At 44.8% G+C, this 21,121-nt stretch overlaps 1 pseudogene; it reads right to left on the bottom strand.

The window, feature by feature from the left end:
- Positions 1 to 17,040: 17,040 nt before the first annotated feature.
- Positions 17,041 to 20,649, bottom strand: LOC115308333 (annotated as a pseudogene).
- Between the last annotated feature and the right edge of the window lie 472 nt (positions 20,650 to 21,121).

Genomic DNA, 21,121 nt, shown 5'->3' with positions numbered 1-21,121 from the left:
ATCCGGTGGGTGCAAAAAAATTTGATACACGCGCTAATCGAGAAGTTAAATAAATTAGTAATCAATCGGGATAATACTTTGAAAGCGTGTATTTTTCACTTGTTTAAAAATTTTGAAATTGACCGAGAACTTTATTATTACTCTGGGCTGCATACTTGAACCTAAAATGGCTAAATATTTTTACTTTAGTTTTTATATAGCGGATACATTCCTTATTGAAGCAATTACTAAAGTGCAGCGTTCGGACGGCTCACTTGAAGCAATAGAGAGGGCGAATGTTGTTGTGTTTTTATTTCTTGCAGATAGAGCGAAGTATAGATCGCGCAGCCCGATAGCTTGATACTCTTTGGTTCATATAAGCACTGGAACGCCAGGAACGCTGGGAACGCTCCGCTCCGCCCTCAAACTTTATATGCCAGCTTCAGTCGGCTGTAGAGGAAATAGGACGTCGTCTGCTTCACGGCATCGGCTTTAGGCGACAACGATGGAGGCGAAGCTCGCTGCCGATCGTTTACGCTGGGAGAGCGTGGCTTTCCTTTGAAGATCCCAGCAGTTTAGCAACATGGCTGAGGGTCTGGCAAACGGGAAATGATATGTTCTCTCCGCCACCTTGTGTTGCATTCTCACAACTAACGCACGCTGGAAGTGGGGACCGTCGTGGTCATCGCACGGGCGAGGCCATGCCTGCCGGCATCTTTCCACGAGATGTCAAGGCCCGATTCTCGGCCTCCCAACATGCGCGAGCGGCAATGTAAAGCCGACAAACGACAGTATTTTATTATTCATCTAGCCTTGAAATAATTAAAGATGTATCATAAATGGAGTATTGTTTTAAGCTTAACTATTTTTTTTTAAGAATACGTGAAAGATATATACATACAGCTTCTGCAGGTGAATTATACGGCCAGGGGTAAATAGTATAGGGGGCTAATCGTAACGATCAGTTGGAAATTAAGTAAAATTTGTAAATTAACTTTTTAATTAGTGAAAATAGACATATGCTTAAAATTAGAGTCTTGGAGAGGGTCATCGAAAACCACTAAATCAATATTATTTTTGTAAATACTTCAAGCGCCTGGGAAGCGTAGAAGTGCGCTAAAGGTGCAACAATCATAAGGGCTATGATAAGAGACGTAAAAATTGCGCGGGCGCGTTACAGCATCGATAGCCTTGCTCCTGTTGCAGGAGTGGAAACTTTAGCGCATTATTGCGCTTCTCACGCGCTCAAGACGGTTTTTCTAAAAATTACTGATTTGGTGGTTTTCAATGATGTTATAGTTTCTAATTGGAACCATATAATTTTAGAAGTACGAACAAACTAAAGTATTAGGATAGGTGGTTCCATTCATCGATACATTTAACAATAACAAAAAAAAGTTTCTCAAAGAGTCATGGTTGAAGCGATGAGGCAGAATAAATCTCTTATGCTTCGTTCTTGTAGCGTTATTAAAGTTTACGTAGGGAGCATGTTTCTGAATATCTATGAAGTGATGACCATGTAGCGATAAAAAAAAAGTTTATTTGAGTCAACATAATTCTAGAATTAATGAGTATAAGGTTCGCAATAAATTCCAGCAAGGAGACGGATTTTTATGGATCGAGTGCGATTGAAATTAAATCGGAAAGCTTTACTTTGCATTCGTTTTATCTAGATAATATTTTGTTTTGTGAATGGTTCCTAAACTGGGCTTGCATATTCAAACGTTTGTAATATCACTGACTTATATGCTGCTAATTTGATCTCTTGACCGGAAAATTCTGACCCGTCTTTTAAGTACTTTAGTGCTTCTTTGGAGACATGTTCTATGTGTTGTGGTGGTGGAGCAGTGAACGAGTTCACGAATGAGGCATCTTTACAACGAGCTTTCACATAGAGGACACTTCGGATTATAAAAAACAGACTGAATCCGTGCATGCGTTCTTCGTCATAATTGTGCATGTTAAAAACTGTGTCCGGTATTAATCGCTTATTACCCTCGTGTGAAGAAATAGATTGAATGCCGCCTCTGGGCGTCGCAAAATATGCCTGGGATGCTGTCAGCACCTTTTAAATTCGATAGCAATAATTTTGGGCAGCTAACTAACCCATAACAAAGCTGCGAAGTACCCTGTTTTAAGGTGAGCAGAAAGGCCTCATCATCCCCTAGAAAAACATCTTCAGCGACCAATGTGGGAAATCCTAGCGCGATGCTTTAAGAAAACCGTTTACGTGGTCCATTTCAACAGCCAATGGTTCCTTTCCCTCACGTGGTAGTTTTGGACGATGCTGTTTTCCCAGACTGATAAAATCTATTTGGAATCGCTTGCATTCACGGCAATAAGAAAAGCTGAATGTAGCTGGATAAAAAAAGTAAAAAGCGAAACAAGTTATTTGCAGAGTGAGCCGGCAGAGCAAGCGACTAAAAGATCTTGAGTATATACTTGCCTACTTCAAACTTATATCTGTTGGGATAACATGTATAGCTTGGAACGCTGATTAGATAAAGGGTTTTTTTTTCATTTTTTTATAATTTTTCAAAAATGGGCCGTTGCACCAAAAAAACTCTATATTATGCGTTGATTATATAATAAAGTTTGAGTTGCCCTCCTATTAATGCCTGCGTATGTAAACAAAAAAATATATTTTAAAAAACCTCACCTCGTGAAACAAATTAGTCCGTTTTGACCGAGTGTGATGATGAATGAAAAGTGTGAAGTTCTATGAACCCACCATAAATCGGCAGGTCATCTTTTTTTTTATTTCTAGTTAGTTAGGTTGGTACGTACGTGATATCCGTTTAATATTCAAGATACAAAAAAAAAAAAAAAAAGATCTCCGACTCTTAATATTGAAGTGTCTCTTTTAGGTCTCCGGGGTGCCTTGTATTTTCGTTATAAATAATTTTATTGTTAACAGCCAACGAAAACATCTTTTCTGTTTTTGTTGCTCGTGTTTAGGCATTAGAAAAACAATCACTCACAAACAGGTATCGGACACGCCTCGGTCTTTTTCTGCGGGCGTTCGAAAACAGTCATATATGGACAGTTCAACTAGCCAACACACGAAAAAAAGTTCGTTCTATGTGCTTTCCTTATGTTTTTATTTCTTTTATGATTTTCAGATAGAAAAATAATATATATTTAAAAAAAAATATCTACAAATGCTGACGACGACCAACGGATCGCACATGTCAAACAATAGTTGTATATATATTCAACGGGAAGTGTTTTATATCCCGCGATTAAACGTAACTTGTTTTTTGCTCGTTTTTTTTCTCGCAAAAATAGTGCGCTTTTAAAGTCAATTTCTTGGATTTCGGCGACAGTACCGTCTCATTTTACTCGTTTTTGCGCGAGACGATGGGACGCGCATTTCGAAGAATGGTGCCTTGCGCGATTGTTGGCATTTTCAGCCAGTGTTGTAGGGAACGGCGTTTCAAGGAACGGAAGAATGGAGGAAAGCAGGAAGGGAGGAACGCATCCGTTCCATCTTGCTTCGGTGTAACTGAAACGGGAACTCTCTACGTTTTCGAGGAAACGGCAGTATAAACGGCATTTTATTTCATATATGTATATATGTCTGCAATGCCACCTAAATTTAGTAAGCATTCAGGCTTTTTATTATCAGCTATTTCAACTTCTGACTTCAAAGTATATTTTCAGCTCCTTGTTTTTGATTACAGTCGAGAACAGTACTTTAACAAAGGCGATTTTGACGACACAGCAGCTGATTCCATGAGGATTTTTTTTTTACATGCATACGTTAATTTATCTGCGGATTATGCCAGGTGATGGCGAAAAAGCCATTTGTATGAGGAACTTCTTGTGTTTAATAAACACATATGAATGATACAAGATATATAAGAACATATAAGAAACTTCTCACAAGTTTCTCACATGTTTTTATATATCTCATATAGTTGTTATATAGTTCTTATATGGATCTCATATGGTTCTTACATATCTTGTATGATTCATATGTGCCTTATTGACACAGAAATTTCCAAAACAAATGAGATTTTTCAGTAGAGGGTTGGGGAGAAATAACCGCAAAAGCTTTGGGGAATTCTAATACTGAAATAACATAACAAAAACAACGAAAATGCTGACAGTAAAAAAAGACATCAAAACGAATCCCGGTACGAATACCAAAACACATTTGAAAAATAAACAAATATTTTGAAGTACAAATATAAGAACACAATTTTGTGGAGCAGAAATATAGGCACTGAAATACATGGTTATCCCTACAGAAGCAACAGAAACAAAACCATTTGGAATTTAAACGGGTTGGAAACTGGTCGACCTGTTTTAATCAAACCGGTGGCAAACTTGTCGATCCGTTTGGATCAAACGTGACTATTGGGGAGGAGGACAGACCGTGACGCCCCAAGCGGTTAACCTAACAACTACACGGATGGGGACAACAAATACAATGACGCAGCGCTCGGCCAACATAACCGAACGCGGCGTCAGCGTTCGGCTGGAGTTCGTGTTCTCCGGCGAAGGGGAGGAGGGGCTCTTTTGTTTCCACTCGGCCTGCATGAACAATGCAGCATGCACGATCCCAGCTCATCACAAAAGCCGAAGTGGGTCAAGCTCGCATTCTCTGAGGATAGATCCGGCACTTAACGTCGCTTCGTCGATTGTTAGTATTTTTTTTATTAAACTGCGCCCCGCGCTCTATTGTAGATGACATGACCATGCCTATAAGGCCTGTCGGCTTGTGCATAGGCCTTGTGTTGAGTAAACACGAAGCGTGGGGAAAACAAACGGGTCAGAGCGCCCCCTATAGTTCGATCTCCTGCCCAATAGGATGCGGGTACCGGTTCGAAACGGTACCCGGTTGAAACGACGCCCGTTAGATACGGGTACCCGTTCGATACGGATGCCCGCTCGACCTGGCACGTGATCCCACATTTGAACGCGCCATTCGGATAGGCAAATTATTCGCTAGCCCTAAATGGGTCTCGTATGGAATGTGGTTATCTTAAACTTGTCTAAGACGTCCCGAAACTCATAATCCTATTTATAACTGGGAGGAAACACGTAGAAAAAAATGTACTCGCGGAGGTGCTTGCAAATGGGCAGGAAAACGAACACAAAGGATTGTTTTCAATTCTCCTAGAAGTTTATTACAACTTATTCTGTAGTCAAGTACAAACGTGCAAGCGATCTCTGAAATGTGAAGAGGCACTCTCAGCTTTATACAACTGAGAAGATTGTGAAGCAAGCAAGAACCGAGGTACTTCTAGACTGTAATTGGCAGACTTTCGCGGAAATTATACTCCCGGCTGCCGCGAGAATAGACGCTGCATAATTCCATAGATAATCTGGAAGAGTACGTGTAGAATGGTCAATCGTTGAAAACAAGTGGGTTGCAGGGCACTTACCATAATTATAGCGGACTTGAAAGATGTAATCCAAGATATATGTCGACACGGTCAAAGCAGGACAACAACACAAACACAAAAACGAGAACGCCCCTTTAAGTTTCAACACGATGCGGCGCACAAGCTGTCATTTGCTGAACCCAACCATTCAGCAAGAATTCCTGACTTCTTTGAGGAATCGCTTGTTGCCGATACTGAGAACAAACCAACGTGATCGCTACAGGAAAAACGGGAAAAAATGTTCCTCCTCGGAGTGCCAGGATAGCGACTCAGGTTAGCGTCCGGCAGAAAGAATGCACGCGACAAACGCGGAATGTGCACACAGTACTTTGGTTCATTAAAATTGTTTCAATTGTACCACTTTAAACATGTGTTCTTTCTTATCACTATTTAAACCTGGTCGTCAGCAGCGCAGCCTCCATATGAAGGGTATAGGCTCCGAAATTCACTCCGAGAATTCTGTATTTAAATTGTTGCCCTGTGTTTCAAACTCATCTGTAATCTTTAGTATGAATCTTTCTCTTTCACAAACTCCTGTCACAGTGCTTTCTGTTCACAATCTTCCTACATTTTTTAACCCCTTACTCGCCCTTGTTTGAAATCCGCAATATTTAATCCTCTCTACTCAAGTTACGGCAATTCTGTATAGTTAGCGCTCTCTAAACTAAAGAAAGAAATATGGCAAAAGATGCTTTAAGGACCTGATAGGACAGATTATGAGCCTTGATCTTTGAAAAGTAGAAGAAAAATTAAGATTGCCTTTATTTTAAACTGATTTTCCAATTATTACAAAATCAATAACCTGTCCACATTTGAGTGTATTTTTTCAGAAACCTTGTCGTTTTCAATTTCAATAAAAATTTATGCGAATATTAAACACACGAGCCCAAACCATGTTAAAAAAATTGATTTCGATTTTTTCAAGATCCGGATTCATAAAGATCTGAATTGCTTTGTAATCGATAATACATGTTCACCTCTTTTTATTTAATGTATGCATTCTTTGCGCAAAAATAGTAAAACTAAGGTGACAACAATAGACTGATCTTACCAGCCAGTTTGACTACGCCACCACTGCCGCAATGCATCGAGGGAGTAGTCTTTCTGCACGTGCGACAACCTCGCTGGAGCTCTGCGCATGTGGAGCATGAGGCGGCACGAGCCGTCTTGTGCACTGCTGCCTGCTGCTGCCTGCCGCCTGCGAACTAAAGTTATGGCGGCGTCACGCATGCGCCGAACGCTTAGTGAGATCGGTCTATTTTTCTTTTATGAATATACACAGGTACGATTCACGCAAGTCGCAAAAAACGTGAGCGTATACACCTTTCCAAGAAACACTTGACCCCAATGGCAACAAACCATTTTCAAGCCCAGTAACCAGGTTTGAGGCTGGACTCTCACCGGCGGTCTGCTAACCCTAACTGAGTTGACTGTGATTTCGAAAGGTGCAGCCTGCGTAGACGCAGTTTCAAACACTACTGGCGGCTAAATTATCGTCTTTTGCCGCTGTATTTTGTGTTTCATGGTGTATGTATTTTCCCGAGGACATTGAGAAAGCACTGTACAACAATACAAACAAAAAAAAAATAGGCTATGTAAAATATTTTTGCTGCATGGTTACGCGCGTGACAAATGGTGTCGCCCCGAACACGGAGGTTCGTGGAAACATGGTGGAGCGGTGTTTGTTCTGCTGGCCTCCTCCTGCCGTGTAAGTTCTAACCTTTTCTAGATATTGTAAATATAAATGTAGTTATTTAAACCAAGCCTGCAACGCAGGGAAACTGCGAGAGTCAGTGCTTCTGCTACCCGCCGGAAACACGGAAATCACGGTCCTCAAGGTCCATCCGTCGCGTTTGCTTTCGGGCCGCCAGGAATATGGCACTCTCAGCACCACCGAGGCCCCTTTCGGCTCCGAGTTCTCACGATAATGAAAGCCCTGTGGCACTACATTTTGCGGTGAATCTCGGGAGGCCCTCTTGAGTGCGGTCTTGGTCATGAGATGCTTGGCGCTTTTGCCGTGTAGGCGTACGGCGGGAGTTCCGTTGCTGCCCGAGTTCCCGACGAGTCCACGTTCGCGCTGGATGTGGAGAAGCCCGCTGAGTATAGGATCTGTCATAAGGTACTTGGCGCGTCCGCCATTGAGGTATGGCGTGACATCTTTTGTGGCTCACGCCTATATCGGATTCTCACGGTTGAGAACCCCGACGCTCCCCCTGCTGCGCTGGGTCTCCGGAGGCCGGCTTGGTACAGTGTCTGTCATGTGGTACTCGACAAATCCGCCATTGGAGCGGACGGCCGGAGGTCCTTTGTGACCCCGGATCATCACGGTTATGAGAACCCAGACGCGTCCCCTGCTGCTGTGCATCTTGGCAGGCCCGTTGAGTACGGGGCTTAGCTATTAGGTGCTCGACGCGTCCGCCGTTAGGGCGGACGGCGGGTGGTTCGTTGAGGCCTGTATCGGTTATGGAACGTTTGGTGCGTCCGCTTGTTCGTTTAATCTCAACGCAATGCACTTCAAGTACATCGGCACGAGGCCCGGCCCTGGCGGACTTTGCAATACCAAAGTTGGCTGCCGGGGATGGCCGATCGCCCAGAGCAACACCTCCTAGATAATAAGTCCTACGCTTTACGTCACGTGACGTCACGATCGGGGGTCCGGCACGGGCTCTGCTTGGATGCGAGTGCCAGGTCAGCGTTCGCGTGGGGCTCGTTTCCTATCATAGTCCCACGCGAACGTTGACGCGGCACTCAAATCCAGTCAGCGCCCATGCGGGCCCCCCTGACGTGACGTCATGTGACGTAAAGCGCATGTTTTACTATCTAGGAGGTGTTGCCCAGAGGCTCTGACAGCGCTCCCCGAGTGCAACAACACCCGAGCCAGGAAAACTGTTAATACTCGTCCCCGCGGTACGTAGAACTGAGCCCAGAACTAAGTCGATTGAGCCGCGGATGACAGTTAAGGCCGGTTCACACATGCAGCGGAGCGCTAAGTTAGCGCTACGTGAGCGCTCCAAGGAGCGCTCATGTGGCGCTTCCTAGCGCGTGATGTAGCGCTCGGTTAGCGCTTCGGTAGCGCTCTGTTAGCGCTTCAGAAGCGCTTTGTTAGCGCTCTGTTAGCGCTACAGAAGCGCTTTGTTAGCGCTCTGTTAGCGCTCCAGAAGCGCTCTGTTAGCGCTCTGCACGCTCCTTGTGCCGGGCTTGCTGCTGCGGAACACTGCGTGCACGGCGATTCCTTTGTTGTTGTTTTTCCTTTGGCATTGAAAGAAGAGGAAGTAAAACAGCCGCTCTCCAAGCAAGGGGTCGGGCAGGCGACCCAGAGTCATGGACTTTGAGCGACTAATTGATTGGGTACGACCTCGTCGCTTTCTATTCGATATGCGTGACCCTGGTTTCAAAGACATGCAGGTAAAAATAATCGCCTTCGAAAGAGCTCTGTGTCTCGGTCCCTCAGCCTAGGAACAAGGTTCACTAGGTCGGTATCTCGGTGTCGAAAGATGTCGCGCACCCAGAAGGCTCTTCTGGGTGTTAAGCCGTCCACACACATATGCACTAATCGCGTATGTAAGAGCATGCATTGGTCGCATTTCTATTTCAGCATCCCACATGTCCGCCATGGTGCTGCTGATTCACACCCAAGCGCAGGAACCGGAACCGCAGTGCACGCGCTAATCCGCAACACCGCGGTACAAGAAGCGCTACTAAAGCGCTAACACGGCGCTACTGAAGCGCTAACAAGGCGCTACTGGAGCGCTAACAAGGCGCTACTGGAGCGCTAACAAAGCGCTACAGAAGTGCTAATCGCGCGCTGTGTTAGAACTAATTCACGCGCCAGGAAGCGCCACATGAGCGCTCCTTGGAGCGCTCACGTAGCGCTAACGTAGCGCTCCGCTGTATGTGTGAACAGGCCTTTACTGTGCTCGGCGCTCCAATCACCGCACTCAGACACTTGTGGAAACATATCACTGATTGAATATGTGGTAATCAACGTTTGCAAAAGGTAAAACTTGCAGGTTGCAACTTGCAGGTTGCGTCGGGATCAGTTTTACCTGTTACAGGCGCCGTGAGATTGCGAATTTTTTTCACAAGGGACGAAGGCAATGGTTTGTGTATCTGCCGGGATTACCAGTACCCATATGATCCTCGGGCGAGGTTTCGTCGTGATGGAGCGCATTATTTATTAGACTTTGCTAGAATTGCCTATCAGCTGGGAAACGAAACTGTGCTAACGCCATTTACCAGACGAGAGGACTGCATTCCTGGCGACGCGATTCCGTTGAACTTTGCGGGGCAGGTCGCTTTACTCCCAGACAAGGTGAACAAGGCGGTGGAAATGTGTCTCGACAGCAGCTCCCAGTTGAAGCAGCTCCAGCACGTGCTGGAGCCCTTCTCGCCGATGTTCGTGGAACCACCTGGGAAAGCCGATCTCCTACGGCACCGACCAAAAATCGAAAATGCCTGCAACACCCCCCCCCCCCCCCCCCTACCCCCCGCCACCCTCCTGGAGGTTCGATGCAATACCCATAAGTGCTCACAAGCGGGAACTTATCGATTAGGTGCTTGCGAAAATTATCGACAGAGGCGCGATACGTGAGTCGAAATGTACATGGGCTTCGCCGGTGGTCCTTGCTTTGTTGAAGGACGACACAGCCAGGCTTTGTGTTGATTACAGGTGCCTAAACGAAGTGTCAATCAGAAACAGTTACCCGTTCCTCAGTATTTCCCCAGTAATGTACGCCCTTGGAAACGCGACTGTTTTCTCAACCCTCGACTACCGCCGCGGATTTCTTTAAATCGAAGTGAGTCCGGCTGATGTACAGAAGACTGCATTCACTTGCCACATTTCAATGCACTCGCATTCCTTTTGGTTTGCCCAACCCTCCGGCCAATATTCAACGCCTAATGGACGTCGTCCTCGGCGACGCGAAGTACGAGTTTGCGATGACCTACATGGATGAAGTGTTGTGTTTTCTCGAACATTCGTGGGGCATCTCCGGCAGCCTCGTATCATACTCGAACGAATGCGTCAGGCCAGCCTTACGATTCATCCAAACAAAGTTCAGTGGGAACTCGTCTGCAATCAACCTTCTTGGCTTCCTTGTAGATAGCAGCACGCTATCAACAACAAAGCCTCATTCCGACGCAGGCTGCGTCGGAATGAGGATAAGGTGTGCGCAATAACAGAGCACACACCCCCTCACAATGTCAAAGGCCTACAGAGGTGTCACGAGATGATTGCGTTCTACAGAGATTTAATTCCGCAATGTGACTTTCAACTTTCAACTTTGTCGTTCCCCTTGATTGGAAAGAAGGAGGAAGAAAAAAAAAAGCAGCCTGCTGTCGCTTGACTAATTTTCTCCTCTCCACCCGCTACAAAGAAAATGAATATACTCAGTACTGGAAAATGAAAGAACACTCACAAAGAGATTGGAAGAGCACTGGCTAACATGACATGAGAAACCCGAGACAGAGCACTCGCCACTGTAGCAGTCTTGCGAACATAACATGAAAAACTGACATATGGCACACACAATATCACTTCCACCGAGGACCATCTCAAGCAAAAATAACCTAGGCTAGAACTAGAGAAACAGAAACCGAACCTTTTTTTCTTCACGTACTCATAATATCTATGTCATATCTCTTCATGCTGTTCATGCCAATGGACCATTTCCGAAAGTCAGTCTAACCACCCTGTGTAGAGCCAAAACCGAGGCCCTAATGCCGGCACTAGAGCCAGTAAATGAGCTGCGCTTAGAATATCTGTACTCCGTTCCCCGACATTGCTGTGGGCGCCGCCATTTTGGCTCGTATGCAGGGCACACGCAACTGCCGATCGTCATGATTCAAAAGTGAGACTTCCTCAGCATTAGATTCGAGCTCCGCTTAGGGTATCGGCACGCCGTTCCCCGACATTGTCTTGGGCGCCGCCATTTTGGCTCGTATGCAGAGCAGACGCAACTTCCGACTGTCATGATTATAAAGGGCGACTTTCTCAGCATTAGATTCGGTGTTAGGGAGGTCACGTAATATTGCTTTGCTCTCTCGCGAACTGCTTAAACATTCGAGGAAGGCGGAAAAGCGTTTCTGGTGGTTTCAGATAAAGCTTCAGATAACTGGCAACCATGATTTTAAGACACAATATGGCCAAGTGTCTCTACTCTGAAGCGCAGCTTATTTAGTGGCACTAGGCGGCACTACACATCTCTCTGCACCAAAAAAAGCAAACGTTTTCGAAAGCATAGAGCAGAAGGGAGAAACAAATGTTGGTCCTTCTATATCCGCTTCGATTCACAAAATCGAGGGAGCTAGATTTAGCCAAAAATTGAAGCTTTTGAAGCTTTCGGAACTGCCTAAAGGTAAGTATAACCTAAAAAAAAAATAGATATAGTGGTGGATAAAACAGCAACGAACCGAATTTGCGTGTTCTTCAAGAGCTGTTACTGAAAACCAGTATCTGAGTCTGCCCGGCTTGAACCTTCCGTTCATTCTGAAGACCTACGCAAGCGATTACAGCATGGGAGCGGTTATTTTGGAGGAACATGACAGCGTTCTTCGTCCCGCAGCTCCGTAACGTCGGCCAGGATTTCTACCGTTGGACGGCGCCAAGCTCATGCGCGGTACCGGTCAGTCACAGATACAGGCTTCCTCGCCGAAGTTTTCGACTCGTGTCCAGATTAGAGCTACAATCGGTGACGGGTTCTAGGCACAATTAACCCATGCCCCAGAATACTTCTCACTCGAGTCAAAACAAGCTCCCTCGCGTATTCTCAAGAGGGGAAACCTATATTATCTTTTCCTCTCGTTGTTAAAAATGTCCACGAGTTTTGCTGAGCGCCTGTGTTGTTGTAAGTCGCAACTTTCACGACCTTTAGGGGGCATATTGAAAGGTATCAAAATGACTGTCATCTGGATGATTGTCGTAGAACAGCGGTACGAAGCTGCGTCTGCGACGCGTAAGTAATTCTAGTGTTGCTGTATACGAACAGTATTAAAGCCTTACGTTATTTTTTCACGCCTGGAAGGTGTAGGCAAGCCCCTTTTATTATGAGGTCAGTTATCCGGGAGGTTGAAAGCGCGACTTTCACGCCGTGGTACCACCATCGCTGAAAGTTGCGAACACCGAGTGCTAGTCTCCACTCTACGATTTAGTTATCCTCTGAAGTGTCGCCTTTAAATATCAAGCTTTCTTCGCACTCCAAGCAGAATTGTGGAAGTTCAGTTGTTGAAAGGACAATTGTTCCTTGCGCTGAGAGCTTAACCAGCGGTTTCTCTTTCCAGTCACGCAACAGCACGCCGAAGGTTTGTAGAACCATCAAATAAGGTGTGGTGACTGCGTTAAAGGTGCTGTGCAAAGATTTTAACGTTAAAAAAATTGACATCTTCTACTTTTGACATTGTTCGCTGTGGTATCCCACAGCGAACAACGCTGGGACGTCGTGACTGAACAGCCGCCATCAGGCCAATGATGTTTATTCAGGGCGCAAGAACCAAGCTCGAGAAGGAGAGAAAGACGAAGTGGCATCTAGTGGCCGAGAATTATAGATGTGGCAAAGATGTGACGATGAAAGTGGAAGTGAGAAGTAGACACAAAACAAGCGCAGTACAAATTACATTGGACTCAATTTCTTCTTTGCTATAAAAAATGTTGACAATGTTATAAACGACCATGTCTGTTGGATAGTAGGTATGCATCTGATCTCTCAAATACCGCAGAACCTTCGCCTAGTCAAATGCAGTTCCAGAATTTCGGTATAGACGGTTCCAGTGAGCCTGTGTATTCTCTCGTCGTAAGGCAAGATGACTCTCGTCAAGGTATCTTGGTTTTTATTTGCTTTTAGCAAACGTATTCACTTATACTCGCCGTAAGCGATCGCAAGAGCTCTGTCATAAGCAAGCGCATGTGTGTGCTGTTGCGGCAACTGCACCAATGCCAGAGATCTGTATGTGTCCCGTGTAACTCTGCAAGGCAACGGATGTCCGGAACTTTGCAGGTCAACACTGCAGCGAACCCATACAGATAAAAGCAAATTGACAACACGTGCGTGTTCGATTTGTTGCAGGATTCCGAAGTTCATGAATGCATTATTTTAGTTTACTGTATCCAGAGTTTCTTCATTGGTGTTGTGAACTTCATGGTGGTGGCAATTACCAAAGGCACAGTACTTTGCATGGTACGCTGTTTAGCCTCAAACCTGCCGGCATCTTTCTTGTTGAGTGAGTAGGTATATGTTACAAGAAAGAAGAAAAAAAAAAGAAGCGGAAAACGACGTCGAGAAACATAGAAGGAATACACAGCCAGAGCGCTGTCTGTCAACTGTCGTTTCCAGGAATCGAAAAGGAAATAAACAGAAGAAAAAAAGGAAGACAATGAAAGTCAAGAGAAAGGGGTGTGTCAGTGTATTTCCTCTACTACTCCTGCGTACGGTTGCACACTTTTATTTTCCCATGTAGCAAAGTAACAAACAGAAGTCTAAAGCAACCTAAATGCAGGCATATGCAATGACGTAATTATAAGAATAACGGAGTCAAGTGGAAATAATATAAGCGTGTCCCTCAACAAAAAATTTTTATTTTTTTTTCGGGGGGGGGGGGGGGGGTTGCTTAAAGGGTAACTGCAAAGAAAGAAAAGATTTTTTTTAAACAGCCTCATTGGGACAAGCATGTCAAAAAACAATTTTTCCGCGAGAAAAAAAAATTTTTACAGCAATATTTATTGCGTGAGACTGATTTTAGTTTGCGGCCATTTCGCCCGTTTTAAATCGCGCGCCACGAAGTTGGGATTCCGTGACGTTAATCCCAATCGGCTCTCATTGGCTAAGAGTTTGATTGACAGCTTAGATCTTGGTTGTTAAACCTTTGTTATTTGTTGCAATTTTCTTTTGAGTGGCATATTTTTACGTTTAAAGAATAACCCATGTGATGAGAGTTATTATTCTTTACAAAAGGTTTACAAGACGGGCACTTCCGTTCGCATTCATACCATAACAAACAAAAGCTTCGCCATTCTTTCATGGCCGCCGAAGTCTCTGCTCCCGCCTGTCTCGCCTACCTCGACTAATCGTTTCGGCGGTTTCAGCGAAGTGATCAGTGTTTCGTGCTGACCCAGGTGCTTGAGTGAGACTTCTTGAAGTGAAGTAATATGTGTTTAGCAGCTGTCGCCGGTGTTAGTGATAGGAAGCGACGCGGGGGTTTGGCTTTCATAGCGCGGTTCTTTCGTTTTCCTCTTTGCTTGCTTAGCGTGCTTTTTTTGTGTGTTTGTTTTGCTTGTTTGCGCATGCAAATGCTGACTTTTCGGAGATGTCAGATGCGTGATCCCGACAGTGAGCCTCCATGTCGCCCCGAAAGGAATGCTATTTGGCTGGAGGCAATCGGGCGTTCGCGTAGCGACAAATGTGTCCAGTTACGTTCTCGTCATATCGCTCCGGAGGCCATCGAGATTCGCACCGGGCGCACCTAACGTCCACAACTAGACACACACACACACACACACACACACACACACACACATAAAAAAAGCACCATGTTCACTACGTAAAAAGTGGTCTCAGTTCATGCATCTGTAGACAGGTACGAAATCTTGCCCAAATTTATTCACAGCGCACGACGAGCGCAACACGTCGCTGTGCAAACGCAGTCCAACAACACGAAGCATAAAAACGGCAGATTTAGGAGAAGAATTCTTCGTTCATTGTTCGATTAAAACGACGCAATTTATTTGAAAACGCCCGTAGCTTTTTACTCAAGGTATGCGTCCGGAATCTTCCACATTTGAAACAGAACGAAGGAAGATTTACTTTGAAAAACGATCGCTGCGTCCTCCCGGACCAGTTTTACTGGATCAGCTGACGACGACGGGACTGGACCCTTGTACGTCAACCCCGCATAACACACATAGCACCGCATTACACACACCACGAACGTTTCAGCTCTGTCGTATCGCCGTGTTGCACCAAACAGAACGAGATCGCCGAAACCAACGCAGCGCTGTCGTGAGCCTTGGCTTGTGGTTGCGCACTCGTGGATTCTGTGACTCCCTTCGCTTTCAAAACACGCACGACGATTACGAATGATACTTTTCGTCTTCCGGGAACATCACAGGGGCACTTCTCCGGTCACGTCTTCGCTGCATGTGCTCGCAAACCGCGTCATCCAAAACAATACCGCGGTCTGGCCGGCCTGGCGTAGTTGGCGTAGTTGCCAGATCTTGCCGGAAGTCGAGACCACTGTGGTCGAGACGCTGCGTCGTTCAACTTAGAGCACTATATAGTAGGGGTGTCGCGAACCGGCCGCGGTTCGAGTTCGACCAGGTTCGACTTTTTCGAACTTTTAGTGGAAAGTTCGACGAACCTTGTATTGAGGTTCGACTCGTGTGCGCATGCGCGACAGGCTGGCCAGTTGGCTTCGGATTGGATGGTAATGGCTAAAAGATGAATTAAGTGCAGCGCTGATTGTCTATTTCAGTCAATACAGTACTAAACATTAAGTTATTAACTTATTCGGTGATTAGAATTAGTTTCTTTTAATTGCAGCTGTTCAAAAAATAAAATAACCCCTTGCATAAAAAAAAATTCTCCAAACTTAGACATGCTTGTATTAAGGTCTGGCCACACTGTCCATAAAGTCGAACCGGTCGAATCTGGTGAAAAGTTCGAAGGTTCGTCGAACCGGTTCGACTCAGTCGAACCCCGGAAGTTCGACCAAAAAATCTGGTTCGACAAAAGTTCGCGACACCCCTACTATATAGCTCCTTCGGAGCAAAGTAGCGCAATCTAGAACGCCGTCTCTCGGCGACTAGCGGCGAACGCCCGGAGGTTCCAACTGCGGCCAGAAATGCATGGAGAACGTGAGAAAATCGTTGTTTCTTCAGTTTTGTGGGGATGTGCGGAATGGAAATCATTTTTGACATAATAATGAAACATTTTAGAATAATATGCGATAAGTTTTGTGCCATACAAGGAGGTAACTTTTTTTAAAAATTGCCTGAGCGGCATCATGCAGCAGACGACACGGCGACGTCACACCATTCACGTGACCCGCTCCGGCCAACCCGAAAAGCCCATCTCCGCTGCGAGCAAAAATCGTCTGCTTCAAACGCCATTGCCTTGGAAATTGCCATCTCAAAATTTGCACACGCATCCGATATTATTAAAACTTTGATAAAGTGTTTAGCGCTTTACTAACTTCACGACAGGCTAGTTTTGAAAAATGTGAACTCGCCGTAAGTTTTTTAATCAGCCGTGTTATGTCGATCTCCATGTATCCTCCCATAGGGCGGGCCGCCTCCTGGAACCCTGAGTACCACGTGACTCGCGCCGAGCCGCTCTGTCGGCCATGTTGTCGGCAAAACACGGGGTTCAAAGGATTGCGCTACTCTGCTCCGTAGGAGCTATATAGTGCTCTAGTTCAACTCCGCAACGCAAGGAGAGTGAGGGGCGGGGCGTACTCCTCTTCCGCGGGGGTCGAAAGAGCGGGAGTTTCAAATGTGGAGAGGTTCTGACTCTACTAGATTACGTCCTGTGGCGTAAATATTGATGAAAAAAATCATTTTTTTCGCGGAACATTTGTTTTATGACATGCTTGTCCCAATTAGGCTGTTTAAAAAAAAAAACTTTTTTTTCTTTGCAGTTACCCTTTAACGTACCAACCAGTTATAAAACAGAAATCCTGATTACAGTCTTTCTTTCGATAGGTCAATTATACTGTATTCCTTGCTCTTCTCATGAATGGCAGCTTGCATTTTTCGTGTGGTTTCTGGCTTAAAATAATTTTTCCACTGACCCATCTCACCTTTGCGAAGAATGTTCACTTTGGCTTCAGATGTCTTAATTGTGACAAACTCTTTCAGTCGCTCAAATTATGCGGGAGTCTTACCAAGAGCCAGGTTGAGCTCTTCGGGTGAGGGCCTCATAAAACCTTTCATAAAGCTGACAGTGCTCTTGTCGAAACCCTCCTTGAATATATTTTGGTTTTCTTCCAGGATTTTTTCATAGTCTTTTCCTAGGAAGTAAGCTAATCTCAGAACAGCATCAGCTCTGTTGCTCTGGGGTTCCTCGTACGTCAGGAAGAACACGTTCCGCTTGTCTTTGTGCTTGTCACCCGAGAGCACGTGATCAAAGTAGTTGCCAAAACCGAGCTCTCCCCCGAGAAACACGTCCACAAACTCTTCGAAACTTCCGGCTGAGACGTTGAACGCTGGTGCTTCGTGGACCAGGTGGTAACAGGACATGCAGCAATCCTACGGATTTCTGGTGACATAGACGTATTTTTCTCTCGGACTGAATGGAACTTCGCCGATTGGAAGATGTGACTGTAGTAGTCTAGGCTTGCTTGTCGTCTTGAGCTCCTGCATCTCCAGGAATGGGGCTCTCTCGCTGAACTCGGTGAACAAACTCGCTGATTTTCCGCTGTGAACAATGAGCTGGATGATTTGCTGTGCCAAGTGAGTGCCTGATCGGGGAAAGGTCACCTGCAAAATGCATTCCAAGTTTTTTTTTTTTTTTTTTGTTTTTTTAAAGAAAAATTAAAGAACGGTAAGCTGCGGACAGTTTGAAAAATTCCAGGCGGGTGTGTGGCTTAGAAGGCCTGAAGAGTTATCTACCAGACGGAAACTCCGCTATTATCGAGGCTTCAAGGGCTGTTCAATTATAACCGCTATCCCCCCCCTTAGATAGCTGTCGCTGGGTTGATGTTGATCTTAGCACCGAATGGAGAGACATTCCACGACAAAGGGCAAAATTAAGCGAGGCTTATACTACCGGGTCGGCAGGTTGAGCGATCAGTCTTGGGCGCGTGATAAGTTCAAAAAACAAATCCCGATAAGATTTTTTTTTTCTTTTCTTTGCTTCCCGAGCACTACACTTCGTCTCACCCTACGATGGACTAAAGGCAGAAGCTACGAACCGCCAGATCCAATCACGAGCAGCTTAGACATTGCGTGGTATTTCGCTTTGATGCGCGTATCGGTGCCGGGTCTTGGATCACTGATGGAATTCGGCGGACAGTGGTTCGGATCGAGCAATGAGTGACTCCACAATTTTACATTGCAAAGAAAACCACGACGTGCTGGCTCTTTGCAGTGTCGAAGGTATAAAAATGACGCGACGTTTTTGGATTCCGGGCATTATTTGTCCAAATCTAATCAATGCTAAGCCTGTCATAGGTTAGCGTGGAACGTGATTCGACCTGGACGGCCCGTGGCTTTGGCCTTTAGTCCATCGTAGGATAAGACGAAGTATAGAACTATTGGAGTTGACTCGGCACACGTTTTCCAAGCAAGTGGGCAGTAACCTCAAGAATTGAAGAGCCAAGCAAATGTCGCTCGCTCCCACAGTAGCCTCAGCTGTTTTCGGTTAGGTAACACCACAGGTCTGCGGAGTCAGGCGCTCACCAAGGCTCGATCTTCCATATCGCCCGTGACTGTGCATGCATAGTAAAGAGTATGCCCACGTACGCGAGCTGGGGTAAGGAAAATGACCGATGTGTTCGGATTTCTTCATCCAATCATATCTTAAGCGTAAACGATATCCATTGTAAAACATTTTTCCTCCTGCACCAGTCTAGGTTTAAGTCATCATGAGAAACGTCCACCAGCTTGCCTGCGCACTGACTGTAATTTAGCAGCGGATGTAGTTTTAATCCGACAGCATAACGGCAGGGAAATTTCCTCCGCGGAACGGCTCTTAAAATGGCTGCGACGCGGGCGGCGCGCCGGATAGTTGTAAGGAACGCCACCCCACAGAGCGGCGCTGCTCCCGCGCTAGTTGACGAAACTAATTTCGGAACCATCACTTACGTCACCATTCAACGAGCAAAAGGGTCATTTAAATCCAAATTTATAATGCACTGCAATACATGGGAACGTTTTATAATGCATTGAAATAACCGATTCCTTGCGAACGTCTCTGTTGCCTTTAGATGGCCGGTGTGTTTTGATTTTAGTACCCAAGCTTACCTTAAAATCGTGAGCAGCGGAAAGGATATTTCTCTAGTAATTTGCGGAATTCGGAGGCCAAAAAACAACAAAAGTCCTCCACCTTGTTGCATATAATATCGTAAAAAAACGCTTACGACATTAGTATTTGAATGCACTACTTACTATTAAAATGACATTCTCCCAGAAAATATTAAATTCGAAATATACCAAGCAATATCTCATTGTTATATATATTAGTTTTCATCTTGTCTGGACTGCAGCGGCGAAATAAAATCCCAATAAAAACTTTTTTTTTTTCTAAATTTGTACTTAGCTGGGTTTTCATTGTATGCTGTGCTACATGACAACTTTGTGTGAGACTGTATGTGCGTTTGTTCTATTTCCTTTGGTGAATTTATGTGTATAATACCCCCCTTACTCAATGCTCTGCAAAAGAACCTGTAAGGTATTATGAATAAATGAATAAATAAATATAAACAAATTAGTTAAAAAGAAAGTGATGCACTTTATTGGAAATGTTCATTACTTATGCCCCAAAGAATCATTATTTTCAAAATACGAAGTTTAAAGATCCTATATCGATTGGAAATATCCCCCGACTGAGTCGTTTTGTTTTCCTCCCCTTAAGTGATTAGATTTCCGAAGCATACGTCAAATTTAGGCTGCACGGTAAACACTATCCGCGCACGCTGCTGAGAAGAATGGAAGCTAAGTGTCTCCAACTTGTACAAATTAGTTTGCACTCCTCGATTATATTCGTACCTACCTACATATCTCAATATTTACCATAAATGTCGAGTTGAAATTTATAGTTTTGGCTGTAAATTACTGCACCTACTATTTAATATGCACTACTTTATATAAACCGTCTAGCTAATGTTTTCTTCTGAACACGTGATGATCGGATGGTTTTCCGCATCTCCGTCGTCACCTGCAGAGCACTCGGGGCCCGGACCTCGTTAAGCCAACAAGAATGGGCTTTTTTTGTCCGTTTCTCTGGCATGTTTACAAATCTACTAAACTCCCCGACGCCACGCCATTGAGGTGGCGCTGCTGCCGGCATCGCGCATGCGCAGATGCATCTCCTCACACGCGTCTGGTTCCTGCGCTTTCGCAGTGCCCACATCTGGTGTAGGTCAAACGCGAGAGCGTTTGTCAACATCGAGTTGGTTGTAGAAGCAGGTGCAAATAAAAATCTTTGGTTTGGAAATGAATCACCTGAATCACGTCGTCCTCTTGCGATTCGAGGTCGTCCACCGCGCGGTAGAGTGATGGCTTGAAGTAGACACAGATCTTGTCACCGTTGACATGTTGGATGTCTGGAACCATTCTGGACGTGCTCATTATCAGGCAGGTGGTTGCGATGTACCTTTAGCTGAAAGTGTAATAAAAAAAAATTAAAAAAGACAGTCGAGGATTTGGATCCCATAGGGCTCATCTGACTATCAAATGAAATAGAATAAAATAAAATAATATAAAATAAAAAGCTTTATTTATTTATTGTTTTTGGAACGCTGTAGGAGTTTTTAGATAAAAGGCTGCTTGAAACAGATTGCTGGGTTTGAGTTCCCCTTTATATTGGCAGCCGCTCTGATAATACAGACACAGAAGAAAAACATTTCCTCAGAATGACAAAAGAAAATGCCAATAAAAATAAATATAAAAATAAAGAACACAGTTTTGTTTTGTACAAAACAAAATAAATGAAGAAAAGTTAAAGCATCTTTTTTGACAATTCTGGATATGTATGTTTATCTTGAAACATTTTATCAAAGTATATTCTAATGTAACGCTTGGAAGTTGTAGATAGTGCTAG

This window comes from Ixodes scapularis, unplaced genomic scaffold (genome assembly GCF_016920785.2).
Source record: "Ixodes scapularis isolate PalLabHiFi unplaced genomic scaffold, ASM1692078v2 PGA_scaffold4__175_contigs__length_147842914, whole genome shotgun sequence".
NCBI classification, from domain to species: domain Eukaryota; kingdom Metazoa; phylum Arthropoda; class Arachnida; order Ixodida; family Ixodidae; genus Ixodes; species Ixodes scapularis.
Note: the sequence above shows the minus strand (reverse complement) of the source record. Positions and strands in the feature narration are given on the sequence as shown.